Here is a 17,922-nt window from a genome sequence, read left to right on the forward strand (position 1 = left end):
TCTGTAGGCGTGGGTTGTAGTAACGCTATGAGAATCCATCCCCACACCCTAAGACCCGACTACATATCAGTACATCATGCATCAAACTCACACTCCTTTCTACCATTGTCCTTGCAGTGCTGGATTGTGATAGATGGGACTACAAGCAGTGGCTTTTTAAGAGCTGAGGATGCCTGTGTGCCGCACTCTCTCTGCACCGAGCAGCATCACCCCACCCATACCTGAACCCGTGATGCCAGCTTTCCGGGAAAACATATGGAAAAATGGCAGAAGAGAGCAAAGCTGTCACGGGAGGCGGTCAAGATCCCGCCGGACGGAATCCCAGCGGTCGAAATACAGATGCCGGAATCCCGACCGCTGTCACCACATGCCACGTATATGGCAGTTTGGGCAATCATAGTGGTTGGTCTTGGGTACAGTGTGTGTGGAATAGGGACCCCTGGGCCCACAGGATTGTGTACCCTACACACCATGAACCCATGATATATGTGCCACTGATTTAAAGGCACAAGCCTTGAAACACAACGTGATCCCTCACTGACAATGTACAGTATCTCCAGTTGCATTGTATCCCATTACTTTATATCCTATTCTTTTTTTTTTATTCAGGAACAAATACATGTCATGCAACCCATCTGGTCGCTATATATCTTATAGGTTCCTTCCTTGGAGGTCCTTTTTCTTCCCCAATGAACCTTCATGTTCTTTATTCTCAGCATGCAAACACACGCTATCTGACTGCTTTCCCCGCCTCCTGCTGTATTACTATACAGTGCTATAACTGCTGCTTCCAAGGAAGTGATAGCTCCTCCAACCACATCTGAATCAGGCCCATTATTCTTTCCTGCACCCTGAGAAGTGATTACAAAGACAGTTTTGTTATAACAAGCGACTATGCTTTATTGTAACAGATAATAAAGAACACTGTGCTCCTCTTAAGACCAGAAAAGTCTTTTTTTTTTTTTTCAAATACAGCAATTAGCATTGTATGAACTTTAACAATCATGCAAACTAGATACATTTTCACAGCTTTGTAAATGACCGCATGACATGTTTATTTGTCTTAAAGACTCTAAAGGGGGGTACTCACGGGAGAGATGTGTGCTGAACGATCTTAACACAGACCGCTCAGCACACATCTCTCACCCCGCTCAGCACAGCGCGATGTGCTGAGCGAGGGGGAAAGCCGACGGGGGGCCGCTCACTTCACACAACGGTGAAGTGAGCGACCCGCTAGATTGAGCCTGCATGCAGCTCAATCTAGCATCGGCGATAGCGATGCGCGGCCCTATCGCTGGAGGGCATACACACGGCAGATCCGTGCTTAAAATCTAAGCAATCTAGCAAGATTGCTTAGATTTTAAGCACGGATCTCTCCGTGTGTACCAAATGTTAGATGGGCTGTTCACTGGTATCTTCACAGCAGATATGAAGAGAAATTATGGATTACCTTGTTTATATAAAGAATATGTCTGATATACTGTATATTGATTGGAATTAGTCCATAAAAGAAGAACATTTTACTTGTACAGCCTATACTGACAATTTGATATTTAAAGGGTAAATTTACTAAGGTGGGTGGTTTTTTTAGGTGATGTTGGCTATAGCAACCAATCACATTCTATGTATTATCTTCTAGAAGCAGATAGATAAATGTTACGTAGAATCTGATTGGTTTCTATGGGCAACATCACCAGTTCTAAAAAAAACTCCTATCTTCGTAAATGTACCCCTTAGTTGGGATCGGGATTTTTATTTTAGATTAATTGGTGTTGAGTTAAATAATTATTTGTCCTTCATTTCCATATTGCACATGCAAAAGATTGATTGTAAGAATTTCTCTATTGATTTAAGCTTAAGTTATTCATTTAAAAACAGGAAACAGTAGATGCAAATAATTATTTGTATTAACAAAGCCAACATCATAGAGGTCAAGGCAGAATGAGAAGCAATTAACACAATTGTTTAAAAGACTGGTATCATTGAACAGGCTAATAGTATATTTTTAAATAATAAAAAAAGGCAACTCACCAGATATTTTGCATAAAGCACATGAAGATAGCTTGAAACTAGATTGAATCTCTATAATTACCAAAAAGATTCCAAATCTTTAGATTAATATCCTGAAAGATCAGTTGCCTTCATCAGGCTAACGGTATAGATTAATGCAGCTAGCCCTGGAAATTAACCCAGGATATACATAGTGGTCATCACAGGAAGTAGTTGAATAACTCCCAGGCTCTTAGCGTTGGAGCTAAATTCCCATGTAAGAATTGAATCACCCCCTAGGTTACTAAGGGGTCTATGTACAAAGCATTGGAGAGAGATAAAGTAGAGAGAGATAAAGTACCAATCAACCCGCTCCTAATTGCCATGTTTCAAACACAGCACGTAAAATGGCAGTTAAGAACTTGTTGGTTGGTACTTTATATCTCTCCAATGCTTAGTAGTATAGACCCCTAAACCACTACTGTTGTACATATTGGCCAAGGTTTTGCTAGTAAAAAGATGTTTATTTAGATTTAGGAAAACAAATGTTCTAACTATAATTTATGATTTCATGGGTGATCTATATATGTGTTACCTCAGCACTGTGTAGGTCTACTATTAAACTAAATACGTGTGGTCTGGGAAATTCAACAACCTTTGGAGAAAGAACTGTAACATCTATTTGTATTTTTTACATGGGTGTTTTTCAAATGTTATCAATGGTAATGCACCATCAAAGTTTTCTTAATTTTTTTGCAATGCAAGTTTTTATCGAGATGTCATTTTTCTTTTGCTTAATTTTAAAACCACTAGCTGTTCTACCCGTTCTTCACACGGGAGTTTCTGATTCTCATGGATGTAAATATATATGAGTGTTAAAAATTTGGTAAATCTATAGAAATGTAAATTTGAGACATCTTAATGTAAGTAAATATTAATCCATGGTTCTTGGCATTACCCGAAGAGGACCCATAGCAGATACGGTAAAAAGTGACAGGTCCATTCTACATACTGGTGGTGCAATCCAAATTTTGATCTGATTGTCCGTTTGGCCGTTATCTTTCATGCAACGCAAGCCACGCATCGGTATTGATGTCATTATGTCAACCCCCTGTTCATCCCCTTAGGGGAGGTTTATTAAAATTCTAATTACGTAGTTTTCCTATTTCCGACCTAAAGAATACCTACAGTATGTTAAATTTCAGCTTCCTAACATATCGGGAAGTAAGAGAATTAGTGATGAGTAGAGATGAGATGGTTCGGTTCCTCGGGATCCGAACCCCCCCCCCCCCCGCACTTCACCCATTTTACACGGTTCCGAGGCAGCCTTGGATCTTCCCGCCTTGCTCGGTTAACCAGAACGCGCCCGAACGTCATCATTCCGCTGTCGGATTCTCGCGAGATTCGTATTCTATATAAGGAGCCGTGTGTCGCCGCCATTTTCACTCGTGCTTTGGAGATTGAACGGAGAGGATTTGGCAGCGTTCTCTCCCTGAAAAGCTCCGTAATCTGTGCTCAGTGTGCTGAAAATATCTGTGCTCAGTGTGCTGCAAATAATCTGTGCTCAGTGTGCTGAAAATATCTACGTTCTCTGCCTGAAAACGCTCCATATCTGTGCTCAGTGTGCTGCAAATATCTGATCAGTGTGCTGCATTGTGGGGACTGGGGACCACCAGTATATAATATATATACTTTTCTATAGCTTCTATACTGCTTGTCAGGACACATGGTCACAGTTACACTGCTCTGCACTGATACACAATAATATATATACTTTTCTATAGCCTCTATACTGCTTGTCAGGACAAATGTTCACAGTTACACTGCTCTGTACTGATATATACAGTAATATATATACTTTTCTATAGCTTCTATACTGCTTGTCAGGACACACATGTGTCACAGTTACACCGCTCTGTACTACTACTGACATACAGTAATATATATACTTTTCTATAGCTTCTATACTGCTTGTCAGGACACACGTGTCACAGTTACACCGCTCTGTACTGATATATACAGTAATATATATACTTTTCTATAGCTTCTATACTGCTTGTCAGGACACATGGGTCACAGTTACACCGCTCTGTACTGATATACAGTAATATATATACTTTTCTATAGCTTCTATACTGCTTGTCAGGACACACGTGTCACAGTTACACCGCTCTGTACTGATATATACAATAATTTTAAATCATTTTCTATAGCTTCTATACTGCTTGTCAGGACACACGTGTCACAGTTACACCGCTCTGTACTGATATATACAATAATATATATACTTTTCTATAGCTTCTATACTGCTTGTCAGGACACATGGTCACAGTTACACTGCTCTGTACTGATATATACAATAATTTTAAATCATTTTCTATAGCTTCTATACTGCTTGTTAGGACACACATGTGTCACAGTTACACCACTCTGTACTGATATATACAATAATTTTAAATCATTTTCTATAGCTTCTATACTGCTTGTTAGGACACACATGTGTCACAGTTACACCACTCTGCACTGATATATACAATAATTTTAAATCGTTTTCTATAGCTTCTATACTGCTTGTCAGGACACACATGTGTCACAGTTACAGTGCTCTGTACTACTACTGATATACAGTGATATATATACTTTTCTATAGCTTCTATACTGCTTGTCAGGACACATGGGTCACAGTTACACCGCTCTGTCTGTACTGATAATATATATACTTTTCTTTAGCTTCTAGTATTACAGTGCAGCATTTTGGTGACTAACAGTATATAGTTGTACAGTAGGCCATTGCTGTATCTTGCAGCTCTGTGTCACAGCAAGTATCCATCCATTCCATTTTTTCCAAGTGATTTGGACCAATAATACCATTGACTAGAACAAATAATTCCAGTGATTTTGTCATTTTCTTCCAGTGATTTGGACCAATAATACCATTGATTAGAACAAATAATTCCTGTGATATTGAGGTGTTTGTGTTGCTTAGCTTAGCCGTCCAGCGACCACAGTGCACCTCTTTTTTTCTTTTCTTTGCATCATGTGCTGTTTGGGGCCAATTTTTTTAACTGCCATCCTGTCTGACACTTCCGTATATGTCCAGTGGTACTGCCATTTGATATAATTCCCAACATTACTGCCATTTAATTCCAGTGATTTTGTCATTTTCTTCCAGTGATTTGGACCAATAATACCATTGATTAGAATGAATAATTCCAGTGATTTTGTCATTTTCTTCCAGTGATTTGGACCAATAATACCACTGATTAGAACAAATAATTCCTGTGATATTGAGGTGTTTGTGTCGCTTAGCTTAGCTGTCCAGCGACCACAGTGCACATCTTTTTCTCTTTTCTTTGCATCATGTGCTGTTTGGGGCCAATTTTTTGAAGTGCCATCCTGTCTGACACTGCAGTGCCACTCCTAGATGGGCCAGGTATTTGTGCCGCCCTCTTGGGTCGCTTTGCTTAGTCATACAGTGACCTCGGTGCAAATTTTAGGACTAAAAATAGTATTGTGAGGTGTGAGGTGTTCAGAATAAACTAGAAATGAGTGGAAATTGTGGTTATTGAGATTAATAATACTATAGGATCAAAATTACCCCCAAATTCTATGACTTAAGCTGTTTTTGAGGGTTTTTTGAAAAAAAAAACACCCGAATCCAAAACACACTCAAATCTGACAAAAAATTTTCAGGGAGGTTTTGCCAAAACGCATCCGAATCCAAAACACGGCCGCGGAACCTAATCCAAAACCAAAACACAAAACCCGAAAAATGTCTGTTGCACATCTATAGTGATGAGTCAGTCAGTCAGTGAGGGCTTTCGCATTTTTGTAGTTTATTAAATTCTACTCACTGGAGGTGCAATCCAAATTTTGATCTGATTGTTTGTTTGGGCGTTATCATTCACGCAATGCAAGCCACGCACCAGTAATAACGTCATTATAGCAACCCCATTTTATTCCCCTTAGGGGAGGTTTAATAAAATTCTAATTATGTTGTTTTCCTATTTCTCACCTGAAGAATATGTATGTTAAATGTCAGCTTCCTAACATATTGAGAAGTAAGAGAATTAGTGAGTGAGTGAGTGAGTGCTTTCACATTTATATATATATATATATATATATATATATATATATATATATACAGGTTGAGTATTCCATATCCATATATTCCGAAATACGGAATATTCCGAAATACGGACTTTTTTGAGTGAGAGTGAGATAGTGAAACCTTTGTTTTTTGATGTCTCAATGTACACAAACTTTGTTTAATACACAAAGTTATTAAAAATATTGTATTAAAAATGACCTTCAGGCTGTGTGTATAAGGTGTATATGAAACATAAATGAATTGTGTGAATGTAGACACACTTTGTTTAATGCACAAAGTTATAAAAAATATTGGCTAAAATGACCTTCAGGCTGTGTGTATAAGGTGTATATGTAACATAAATGCATTCTGTGCTTAGATTTAGGTCCCATCACCATGATATCTCACTATGGTATGCAATTATTCCAAAATACGGAAAAATCCCATATCCAAAGTACCTCTGGTCCCAAGCATTTTGGATAAGGGAGACTCAACCTGTATATATATATATATATATATATAGAGAGAGAGAGAGAGAGAGAGAGAGAGAGAGAGAGAGAGAGAGATTGAGAGAGATGCAGGGCTGAAGAAGAAAACAAACACATAGCATATTTCAATTGATTTCAATGTAAGGTGAACATTTCAAATTGAATTTTACTTTATTTAGCAGCAGTGTGGGAGTGCTGAGTGCTCATTTATCCCATATTGATTGTGGAACTGGTCATAATATGTAAAGTAGTTTTTTTGGAAGATAAATTCTAATCTTTGCAATATGAACTTTTGAAGAGAAGTATCCCTTACATATTCACTTGGTGTCTAGGATGGAAGATTCACTAAAAACAACTGTTTGGATAATTTCCCTTATCCCTGAGATGATTGGTCTAAGGAATACTTAAGGAAGGAGATGGAAAGTTAGTATCATTGGGATTCCTCACTTTGAAGAATTCAAGATCTTGTTGGGTAATTATACCATTTTTTTTTTTTTTTAATAAAGTAATTTTTATTCAGTAGTCTGGAGAATAAGGTACAGACATTGCAGAGCATCATCATATCACAAAAAATAAATCAATTAACTCGAATCAGAACCTCATTCTTGAAATAAATTCACAGCTGTGGAATAACAGACCATGTCCATGAGGGAATATACAAATCTTTCCTATTGTTCAGACCATTTGGGTCTGCAAGATCCGTAACCATATATATAAATCCTCATTAACTTTTATATTTTCGCCCTTAAACTAACCAATAATAAAAAAAAAAAAAAAAAAAAAACAGAAGCAAAGTGAGATGGAATCATCTGATTCAGGACCACATTAATCATGCAAATAAGTATACGAACACGCAGGGCTCAACCGCCAAGCATCTCAATTATACATCATTAAACAGTAAATTTTTGGTAAGTTAGCACTTCAGTGCCCTCTATAGTTGCGGGACCAGGTGAGAATGGGGGGAGTCAAGCCATGGAGACCAGACCCTTTCAAATTTGGCTGATGCGTTTTGTTTCATATATACATATCTTTCCTTAATTATTGTATCATTAACTAAGGTCTTGAGCGCAGAAACTAAAGGGCCTCTAGGGGCCATCCATAGCCTCGCAATGCAAACCTTAGCCAAGGCACATACACTGCGAGCATAAAGACCCATCGAAACAGACAGAGAAGTAGAGCATCCCTTCCCCAGAATACAGAATTGTGGGGTAAGCAGTCCGCCAGTCACTCCCGTACTCTCCAGAATTGACCTGACCCCCAACCAGAACACCCTCAACCTCGGGCAATCCCACACTAGATGCCAAAATGTTCCCACCGCCCTCCCGCACTTAGGACAGAGGCCAGATCCGCCCGTCCCAAAAGTAGCCAGCCTAGCTGGAGTCATATATGTTCTGTGTAAAATGAAGAATTGAATTTGCTGATACCTGAGAGACTTGGTAACTTTGGCAGGGTATTCCAGAGCAAGGGCCCAGTCCTCCTCAGTTATTAGACCTATATCCTCCTCCCATTTTCCACGGAGACGTGTCAGAGGGTCCGCATGGAGCTTGGTAAGAAGATATCCATACGCAAGGGAGACCATCTTAGCTCGACCCATAGTAGCCACAAAGGTCTTGATGGGAAACGGGAGGATTCGTGGGGGGGACTCAGCAAACTGGGACTGGAGGGCATGACGAAGCTGGAGGTATCTGAAAAAATAGGAATTGGGTAAGTCAAACTCATCTTTCAGTTGTTGAAAGGATTTGAGTACATTATCTAGGTAGAGTTGAGAAATAGAAACCACCGATCTAGGGGTCCATACCTCCCGCCCCTCAAGCGCATGCAATTCAGGGAGCCAGTCAGATTACCAAAGGGTATCTGGGTCCAGACCGTCGTATCTCAAGAGGTCTCTCAGGGCCCGCCATATCTTTAAGGCCTGGAAAATAATAGGGGGAAGAAACCGAGCTATGCTCCCACTCAGCAGCACCTGCACAGGAGAGAGGTGAGGAAAGTAACAGCGAATAAACTCACAATGTAAAGAGTTAACCCCAGAATCCTGTGCCCACACACTAATATGAGTCAGCTGAGCAGCGTAGTAATATATCTGAAAATTAGGCAGAGCCAGGCCACCGTCAGAGCGCTGCCTGGTAAGGGTATTTAGCTGTATCCTAGGTCGTTTGTTAGCCCATATCAGTGAGGATAAAACGCTATTTAATTTCCTAAAGAATAGAGGATAAATATATACCAGGGACTGGAGAATAATGTATAAAAGCTTGGGCAGTATAATCATTTTAATGAGATTAACCCTGCCAGACACCGTCAGTGGAAGCTTACACCAAGTTTTGGACTTGCCCATGACCCACTGCATGGTCGGGTCCAGGTTCAGAGGGACAAAATCAGAAGGGTTGTTAGTTATTTGGATTCCGAGGTATTTAAATTGTATCGTCCAACATAATGGCAGGGGGATTTTGGGAACAGTAGGAGGGGGGCCTATGACTGGCATAATGTATGATTTAGACCAGTTAATTCTAAGACCCGAGTGATCACCAAAGCTCTCAATCACACGTAGCAGAATGGGCATTGACTTGGTGTAATCCTGCAAAAACAACAACATGTCGTCGGCATAAAGAGCTATTCTATCCTCACGTGAACCCGTACCGATTACCACAATATCTGGGTGCGATCTTATCAAACAGGCCAGGGGCTCGATGGCCAGGGCAAACAGTGTGGGGGATAGGGGGCAGCCCTGCCTAGTACCACGGGACAGTTGAAAAGAGGGGGATACATAGCCGTTCACCAAGATCCTGGCACTCGGATGTTGATACAGTAATTTAGTCCATCTGATAAAGTTGGGTCCAAAGCCCATACAAGCCATCACCTCCCATAAATAAGCCCATTCAATGCTGTCAAAGGCCTTGGCCGCGTCTAACGAGACCACAGCCGAGTCAGAAGGGGAGTCATGTGGGAGTTGTAATATGGTATATAGTCTACGTAGGTTAATAGACGTGGACTTCCCTGGCATGAAGCCAGTCTGGTCCGAGTGAATGAGGGAGGTGATCACTGTGTTAAGCCGTACTGCCAATATCTTTGCCAGGATCTTAGCATCGGTGGGAATCAGGGATATCGGCCTATAGGAGTCTGGAGACCCAGGGTCCTTACCGGGCTTTGGAATCACTATTATAACTGCCTCTGACATAGAGGGGGGAAGTTCGTTATTGGCAAAAATATCTAAGTATAGGGCATGGAGCCTGGGCCCAAAAAAATCAATATGATTTTTGTAAACCTCGGAGGGAATTCCGTCACACCCCGGAGCCTTGCCATTAGGGGACATAGCAATGGCCGCAGTCACCTCCTCGAGCGTCAAAGGCGCCTCCAGCAGCTCACAGGCCTCAGAGGAGAGTGTGGGCAGCGGAATACTCCCCAGGTAATATGAGAGATCTAGAGTAGAGCACGTCAATTGTGAGCTATAAACCCCAGAGTAATAAGATCTGAATAACTGCGCAATGTCCGGCGTGGTGTCAACAAAGGAGCCATCCCCATCGGACATTTGGGTGATCGTAGACCCAGAACGATCATAATGTATCAGACGGGCCAGGAGGCCCCCCGTCCTATCAGCCTGCATATAAATATTAGTAGCATTAAAAAGGAGGGAACGAGAGTTTTTATCAGACAGGTGGGCCAACCAAGCCGACTGAGCCACTAGCCAGCGTGTCTTCGTCGCGGGGGCACCATCGAGCAAATATTGGGACTCTAGTTCCCTGGCGTCGCTTTCAAGGGCCTGTTCTCTCTCCCTTGAGGACATTTTATGAGCCGCTATGCGTCCAATATATGAACCTCTCAAAAACGCCTTAAATTAATCCCAAACTATCGTACCCGGGGCTGACCCTACGTTGTCGTTAAAGTAACCCCCCCACTGAGTCTCCAGGTCACTGCAGTCGCCCAGTTGGGTCAGCCAAGTGGGGTGCAGCTTCCAATAAGAGTGCCCCCTCTGACTTTCCACAGCAATAGTCATCAACAGAGGGGAGTGGTCAGAGACCCCTCAAGCCTCGTAGTGGATGTCAATGATCCCAGGGACAAGGGCGGGGGACACCAGCACCAGGTCAATCCTGGAGAAGGAGCCATGAGTACTGGAAAAACAGGAGAACTGACGGGCCGCAGGGTGACGGAGCCTCCACGCATCTACCCACTGCAAACTATCCAAGAAGTCAGCAAACTTGGTAGGACCACCACCCGCCAGCGCAACATTCGGGGAGTGCCATCGGTCCAAGGATAAATCTAGGATGTTATTAAAATCGCCTAGGCATATCACTGGGGTGGTAGGAGATGGAGCAATGAAAGAGGCAGCCTGCTGCAGCACGGCAAATGAAAAAGGAGGGGGGACATACACTGCTAAAATGTAAGAGGGCTGGGAACTCAATTTACATTCCATAAATACAAATCTTCCATACGGGTCAGTTTTGATCGATAATAATTCAAATTGCACTGATTTTTTAATCAGAACCGAGACACCCCTAGAAAAGGAAGAATGAGAGGCATGGTAAGCCCATCCCACCCAGGCCCGTCGTAAAGACAATAACCTATGTCCCTCCAAGTGGGTCTCACTGAGGCATGCAATATCCGGGTCATATTTCTTAATCATATTTAGAACCAAAGATCATTTGATTTTGTTATTCAGACCTCGGACATTCCATGCCAGAAATTTCAGGTTAATCATGACCCCATGTAGGCTCTATGTGCCTCCCGGATAGACATCTCCCAAAATATAACTGAGAATCAACATTATTAATAACAGCAGCACATGACGTATACAAGCCCTGCGTTGTAAGCCATAGCATCTGAATTATTAAACATCCTTGCTTCAGAAAATACTTAGATAAGAAAAATAACAAACTAAAGAAAGAAAACAAAAACAGCAAACGGAGCCGCAACTAGCAGCTTCACAATTATCCCTCCCCTCCCCGTACACCACCCCGAACACCGGCATACTTATATCCCAAACAAACAACCCAAACTACCAAGTGCTAAGAAGGCCTAGATTCTCAACTAAACCTCTAACTCTCTCTAACCAACACCACTTGGACGTAAAAGTCTTGAGCCACCAATGCAAAGGAGGGGGGCTCCCCGATCTATGATCGTTCCCTCCGGTAGTCCAGGCCCCAGCTTCTTCAACGCAGGAGGTCAGTCCGGAGCCAGCTGCCGAGCACCCGGCGCAAATCTGTCCAGCCATTGGGCCGCCTCCCTGGGGGAATTAAAAAACTTGGTCTCCCCATCCGCCACAACCCAGAGCCTTGAAGGAAACAGCATGGAGTATGAGATGTTGAGGTCCCGCAGACGCCGTTTAATGGGCATAAACTGGGCTCGGTCCTTCTGGACGTCTGCGGCAAAGTCCGGGAAGGCCGACACCTTGACTCCATTACGGACCAATGGGCCTTTCGTACGACCTAGGCGGAGAACCGAGTCACGGTCCTTATAATGCAGGAATTTGGCGATGAAGGTGCGAGGAGGGGCACCAGGAGGTAGCGGCCGAGATGGTATCCTATGTGCACGCTCCACCGTGAATTGGGCCGTAAAGGACTCAGCGCCATACATCTCTTTAAGCCAAGATTTGAGGAAGTCCTCCGGCTGCGAGCCCTCTTCTCTTTCAGGCAGGCCTAAAAATCTTACATTGTTTCTGCGCAGCCGACCCTCCATGTCTAAAAGCTTGGTCTGGAGGGAGGAAACCTGCTGGGTCACCGTGGATACGGACTGCTTCAGAGGGCCACACATATCTTCCAGGTTGGAGACCCGTGTCTCCGCCTCACCCACTCTCTCACGGATACGCTGAACATCTTGTCGGAGTAAGGAGAGGTCGCACTGCACCTTTTCCATCTTATCGGAGAGACGCTGTTCACTGCCAGCTATAGCCTCCAGCACCTGTTGAATAGACGGCGCCTCCGCTGCCGCTGGGGAATTGGCAGCAGACGCAGAGGGGGAGTTCGAGTGTGTCGGAGAGGCTCCCTGAGAAGGAGCCGATGACACCCTGGGATTGGGTTGCCTGGCATATCTTTCTAGTTTGGCCACGGCCGCACTCTGGCCGTTCCTAACCATATTGGACAGGAGCAGTCACACTCACCCCAGGGTAGGGTTACAGTATAGAAGTGTAATTAGAAGGCGGCAGCAGCAAGGATGTATATAATCAGTGGCGGGAAACAACAGTGCCCGGTCTTTAGGTCAAAATATCAATGGATAGGAAATACAGGCTTGTGTAAAAGTAACAATAAGGACGGGAATATTGAGGAGGGAATATCCTGCAGCAATTTCAGGAGGCAAAGGTAAGATATTGGTGTGTAGTACACTGTAGGATATTAGTGCAGTACAGCAGTGTAGTCAGTTCCAATCTATATGCAGCTCCTGTGTGGCAGTATGGGAGAGCTGCGCAGTGGGAACAGCTGACTGTGCTTCCAACAATATGTTAAGTTAGTATAGATATTGATAGATTGAGAATGGGTGAGAGCAGCATGCAGTAAGGTCTCAGAGATCAAAGACAGTTCACAGGACACAGGAGAATCCTATCAGGCAGCCCATCAGATGTCCAGGCATGGGTAGCAGTCTTTATAATCCGCTCCTAAAATGGCCGCAGTGCCCCTTCCCCTTCCCCAGGAGTACCTGCTTATCCTCCTATTATCAGGGCCCCAGGCCACAGCCCGAGAGGTAGAGGAGAGGCTATCTCCTCCTCACAGCCTTCCCGCGGCGTCTGGCGGCAGCAGCAGCCCGCCGCTCGAGCTCCGGGCGTCCCGCGGCCGAGGCCGCCAAAATCGAGGCCGGGGATCCGGAGGAGGTGTAGGCCGCAGGGCCGGAGATCGGTGATTGCCACTTCCACGGAACCCGGAGACTACGGAGAAGGATGCCCGCCGGTGCCCAGCAGTATGGGGTGGATAATTCGGCCGGGCAGAGGCACCAGAGGGAGTCAGGATGGGTGTCAGGAGTTTGGTAGCCGGGGAGCTCCCGAGACCTGCTGCCTACTCCTCAGCCGTCGTGGCCACCGGCAATTATACCATTTTTAAATGCGTCATCATAATCCTGACATAGAATATGATGAAGTGTTGGGATAAATGTAACTCCTTGATATCCTGTATTTTTGTCCTCAGGTTGCCCGAGGGCCTCCTATAAATATGTTTCATTAAGTCAAATCACCATATTTCCCACTTTATCTAATTGTTTTATTATTACCTCTTTCTACTCTTTAACCTCTGTAACAAAGACTGTCTTTCTGCTTTTATTAATGTTAGAATTTTTGGATTTCTTGGAAATCCATGTCTTTTGAAACTATGTTAAAAAAACATTCTCATCTCTGGTCAGATTTTTCCACGGGTCATCCTTTTATGTGGATGGATAAGGAGAGAGGAAGTCTTCAAGCATATTTAATATAGTCATTATCGATGATACATCTGAAAAAGTGAGGTCATAGTAATCGGGTTCACTTGAATTCTGTTGTGTGGTAGATGTTTTGGAGACATCACCTTTTTGTGTAGCAGGGAGTTTAGATAGTAAGACTTTACTTTCAAGAAGTTGTAGTTCTTTCTCCCATTGGAAGCAATTGAAGATAGTCCTTGCTAATGACTTATTCGTGACAGTGAGGGTGGACAGTTTGATGACATTTAAGCTTATGATTATTTGTTCATCCATACCAAGTAATAGAGTGACATGTCATTTATTCCTTGTTAATTCTTCTTTCCCCTCGTACTCTTGTGTTTTAAAATGTTCCTTTGGATCTCCACGCAGCTCTCTAAAAATAGGAGGAGGAAGCTGGAAGTGAAACCTTGATTCCTCTATAAATTCCCTAAGGATGCAACCACTGGCCTTGGCATGCCCAGAAAATGGTGCAGCATGTGAACCAAGCCCATCAGTTGTCGTTGCAGAAACAGATCTGCACATGTACAGTCCAGATCCTGGTATGTGCTGATCACCTAACATTGGAGCTGTGTGTAAACCACTGAGTTTGCATACATCTCTTAATTAGGCCATGTCACCAGCTGTTAGCTAGTTAGCCGGGATTATTGAAAAATTAATGAGTACAGAGTTCAAACAAATGTAATTTGACCATAATTTCTTTATTATGAACTAATATAAAATAATAATTATTTTATTTTAGTAAAAAAATAATTTTATATATATATATATATATATATATATATATATATACTGTATATATATATATATATATATATATATATATAAAACAATAAAACAAATATTATTTACAAATTGTCTGGTTCCCATTGGAAGTTACTGATTCCTGGAACCGGTTGAGGACTCAGCCTGATGAATAGTGGTTTCTGTAAATGGGCATTCTGGTGCTGGTTGTGACTTTATATGAACTTGATGTTTACTGCACATTCCCATTTTGATTTTGCAAAGCACGTTTACAAATGCTCACCCCAAAAGACAAATATAAATGTACACATGTTTATGAACATGGCAATTAAGTATCTGTATTTGAGCAAAATTAAATCCACATATTTGCATTTACAGTATTGAATGGCACATAAAATACTGTAATCTCTAAAAAGATTTCCTGGCACAGAGCCCTGGGCAACAGCGTCACTACCCCGCGGTCCCATGCATCTTGTTTACAGATTAGTTGGGACAGATACCTGCAGCCAGTATCGCTGTTGCACTGTCACTCACACCCTCACACCAGGTATGTCCGGAAGAGGCTGGTGGCCCTGCCCCCTTGGTGCGACATCATGTCGTCATGTACTCAGGTGCAGAGTTAGCACAGTGTGCAGTGCTGCACTGTTGCGACATTGACAGATACAAGTACATTGTAAAAATAACATGCTACGAAAACAAAACAATTCATAATTCATTGCTCATTTTTTTAATCTTTTCTGAGTCTTTGTGCAGCAGCATGCTCATACAGGATGAGTATCCCATATCCAAATATTCCAAAATACGGAATATTCCAAAATACAGAATTTTTTGAGTGAGACTGAGATAGTGAAACCTTTGTTTTCTGATGGCTTAATGTATATGAACTTTGTTTAATACACAAAGTTATTAAAAATATTGTATTAAATGACCTTCAGGCTGTGTGTATAAGGTGTATATGAAACATAAATGCATTCTGTGCTTAGACTTGGGTCCCATCGCCATGATATCTCATTATAGTATGCAATTATTCCAAAATATGGAAAAATCCGATATCCAAAATACTTCTGGTCCCACGCATTTTGGATATGGGATACTCAACCTGTATTACTAAATAAAGCAATTTAAAAGCATTGCAGCTTAAGCTTTACCTATAATATCTAGAGATGAGCGTGGACCCCCGTGTTTTGGTGTTGCCAAAACCACTGACACGTGTTTTGGTTTAAGATCTGGATTTGTTTTTAATTGCTAAAAACAGCTAAAATCATGTAATCAGGTTTTTGTTCCTACAGTATTATTAACCTCAATAACATTAATGTCAGTAATTTCTAATCAATTTTGAACCCTAACAGCTCATAATATTGTTCACCAATATTGGCCAAAGGCTGGTTGGCTAAACTAAGCAACAGAGCAACTGTAAAAATGCAAAGCAGTTTTTTCTGTTTAGAAATGTGTTGCAAACTAGTAATGTATTAGCAATAAACAATAAAAATGTTTGTCTATGCAAAACAGTCTATCTTCGCCAATGCCTCCAAAATGCAGCCCATAATGAAAAGAAAAGTGGTGCAAGATGGAAATGCCCTTTGGCCATCCCATCCACTCTTATGTTGGATATTAGAAAGGACATACGCATTTTAACAACCCAAGCACTTCAGCAACAGGGACTACCACTACCACTTCAAATGCTTTCAGTAGCTTGCATAACATGGAAAGCATTCTCCACTGTGCCAGACTAAGTTATGTTCTTCTACATGCGGCTGCTGACTGCCAAAAATATCCAGGAATTATTTGGGCCACAGACAGCAACTCCTGCATGCACCTGAAATGTTTTTTTTTTTTAAATAATTCTGTACTATCAAGTTTATTGTGTGCACAAACATGTCACATGTTCAAATTCACACAGTTGTAATGCTTTCACAATATTACTGGCATTCTCAGAAATGACAATTCCCAAGGAGATTCCTAGTGGGGTAAGCCATTTTGCTATGACATCATTGAGTTTTTCCTAACAGGTTGACACCGATATGCCTCTTAGTAAAGCCAGTGATACAGATGGTAGCCAGCGAATGAGCAGGCGTTATGTGCTATATACTACTGCTGAAGGAGGTACACCCACCCAGTGGACTGTCACAGTTATGCAATCTTTAGTTTAACCACTATCGCTTGTCCACATATCAGTGGTTAAGTGAATAGTGGGTACAATGACTCTTTCTAGGCCAAGAATTAGGTTTTTTAACCTCCCAGTACAGGCGAAGAATTGCTGTTCTGGTAAAATAGAATTGAGATGGATTTTGGTAGTGAGACTCTCTAAAACCAGATGCATTGATGGTTGATATTGGATGCAGATCTTATACTAGTATAGCCATCATGGGTCAGTGATCCACTGTGCAACTGGATGGCAGCTTTCAAAGGATTCTTTCACAGTCAATTGTTTGAAACTACTAGTCTTCTTGGTTCCCTATTGGGATGAAGATTCACCCCCCAGCAGAGGCAACAGCCCTAGTAGGCATGGATTCTTCTGGGGAATCCTGGAAAGGGGAGGAGTCAGTTAGCCTTTGCAAATTGGATGCAGGAGAACTACCTCCAATCAGTAATGAGGAGATTAATTATGAAGGTGTTGGCGGTGGAGTTTGCATGTGCTGGGATCCAGCCGAAAGCTGGACTGCTTGGTATTATTTTACCAAAATTTTCTGATTCTCCCTAAAACTTTGCATGAACTCGCTCCAAATGATGTAACTGGGAGGAGATTTCTAGATAGTTAACACCACTACCTCTACTTACTTTGGCTTAAAAAATGGTACAGATGGCTTGACAAATGTTGTCAGGATTTGAGTAAAACTAATTCCACACAGCAGAGGCATGGCAATGGCCTTCTTTTTATCATGGGCAAGAAATGCTGCCACTGATGGCTGATTTACTTTGACAAAAAAACATTCTCATCATCAACATCTCATCATCAACATCCTCATTAGCGTCAGATACACAAATATTCCCTCATCCTGTTGCACTTCTGTAGTAGCATCCACAATTTCTATGTCACCATCTTTACTTGTACTACTCATTCCCACATTTGTAGAGGGTGCAGAAATGGTGGAAGGAGGCTTCTCCTCAAGTACAGTGTCAGAAATGTCAGACTCACACATAGCGTATGGTGCATGGCATGTTGACAATTAATACTTTTGGCAGTGTATTTTCTCTTTATTATTAGAGGTAATGTTTTCTTTAACATTTGTGAAATATTGTTTAGAT

The 17,922-nt window shown here is 42.1% G+C and overlaps 1 long non-coding RNA gene across 1 annotated transcript in view; it reads right to left on the reverse strand.

Moving 5' to 3' along the window:
* Positions 1 to 560: 560 nt before the first annotated feature.
* LOC134909395 (uncharacterized) overlaps positions 561 to 17,922 on the reverse strand; it is a 48,010-nt gene continuing 30,648 nt past the window's right edge. Inside the window, exon 2 of the long non-coding RNA XR_010175910.1 lies at positions 561 to 851. This is a non-coding gene — a long non-coding RNA (uncharacterized LOC134909395). The remainder of the gene's footprint in view (positions 852 to 17,922) is intronic.

This window comes from Pseudophryne corroboree, chromosome 4 (assembly GCF_028390025.1).
Source record: "Pseudophryne corroboree isolate aPseCor3 chromosome 4, aPseCor3.hap2, whole genome shotgun sequence".
Taxonomy (NCBI): Eukaryota; Metazoa; Chordata; class Amphibia; order Anura; family Myobatrachidae; genus Pseudophryne; species Pseudophryne corroboree.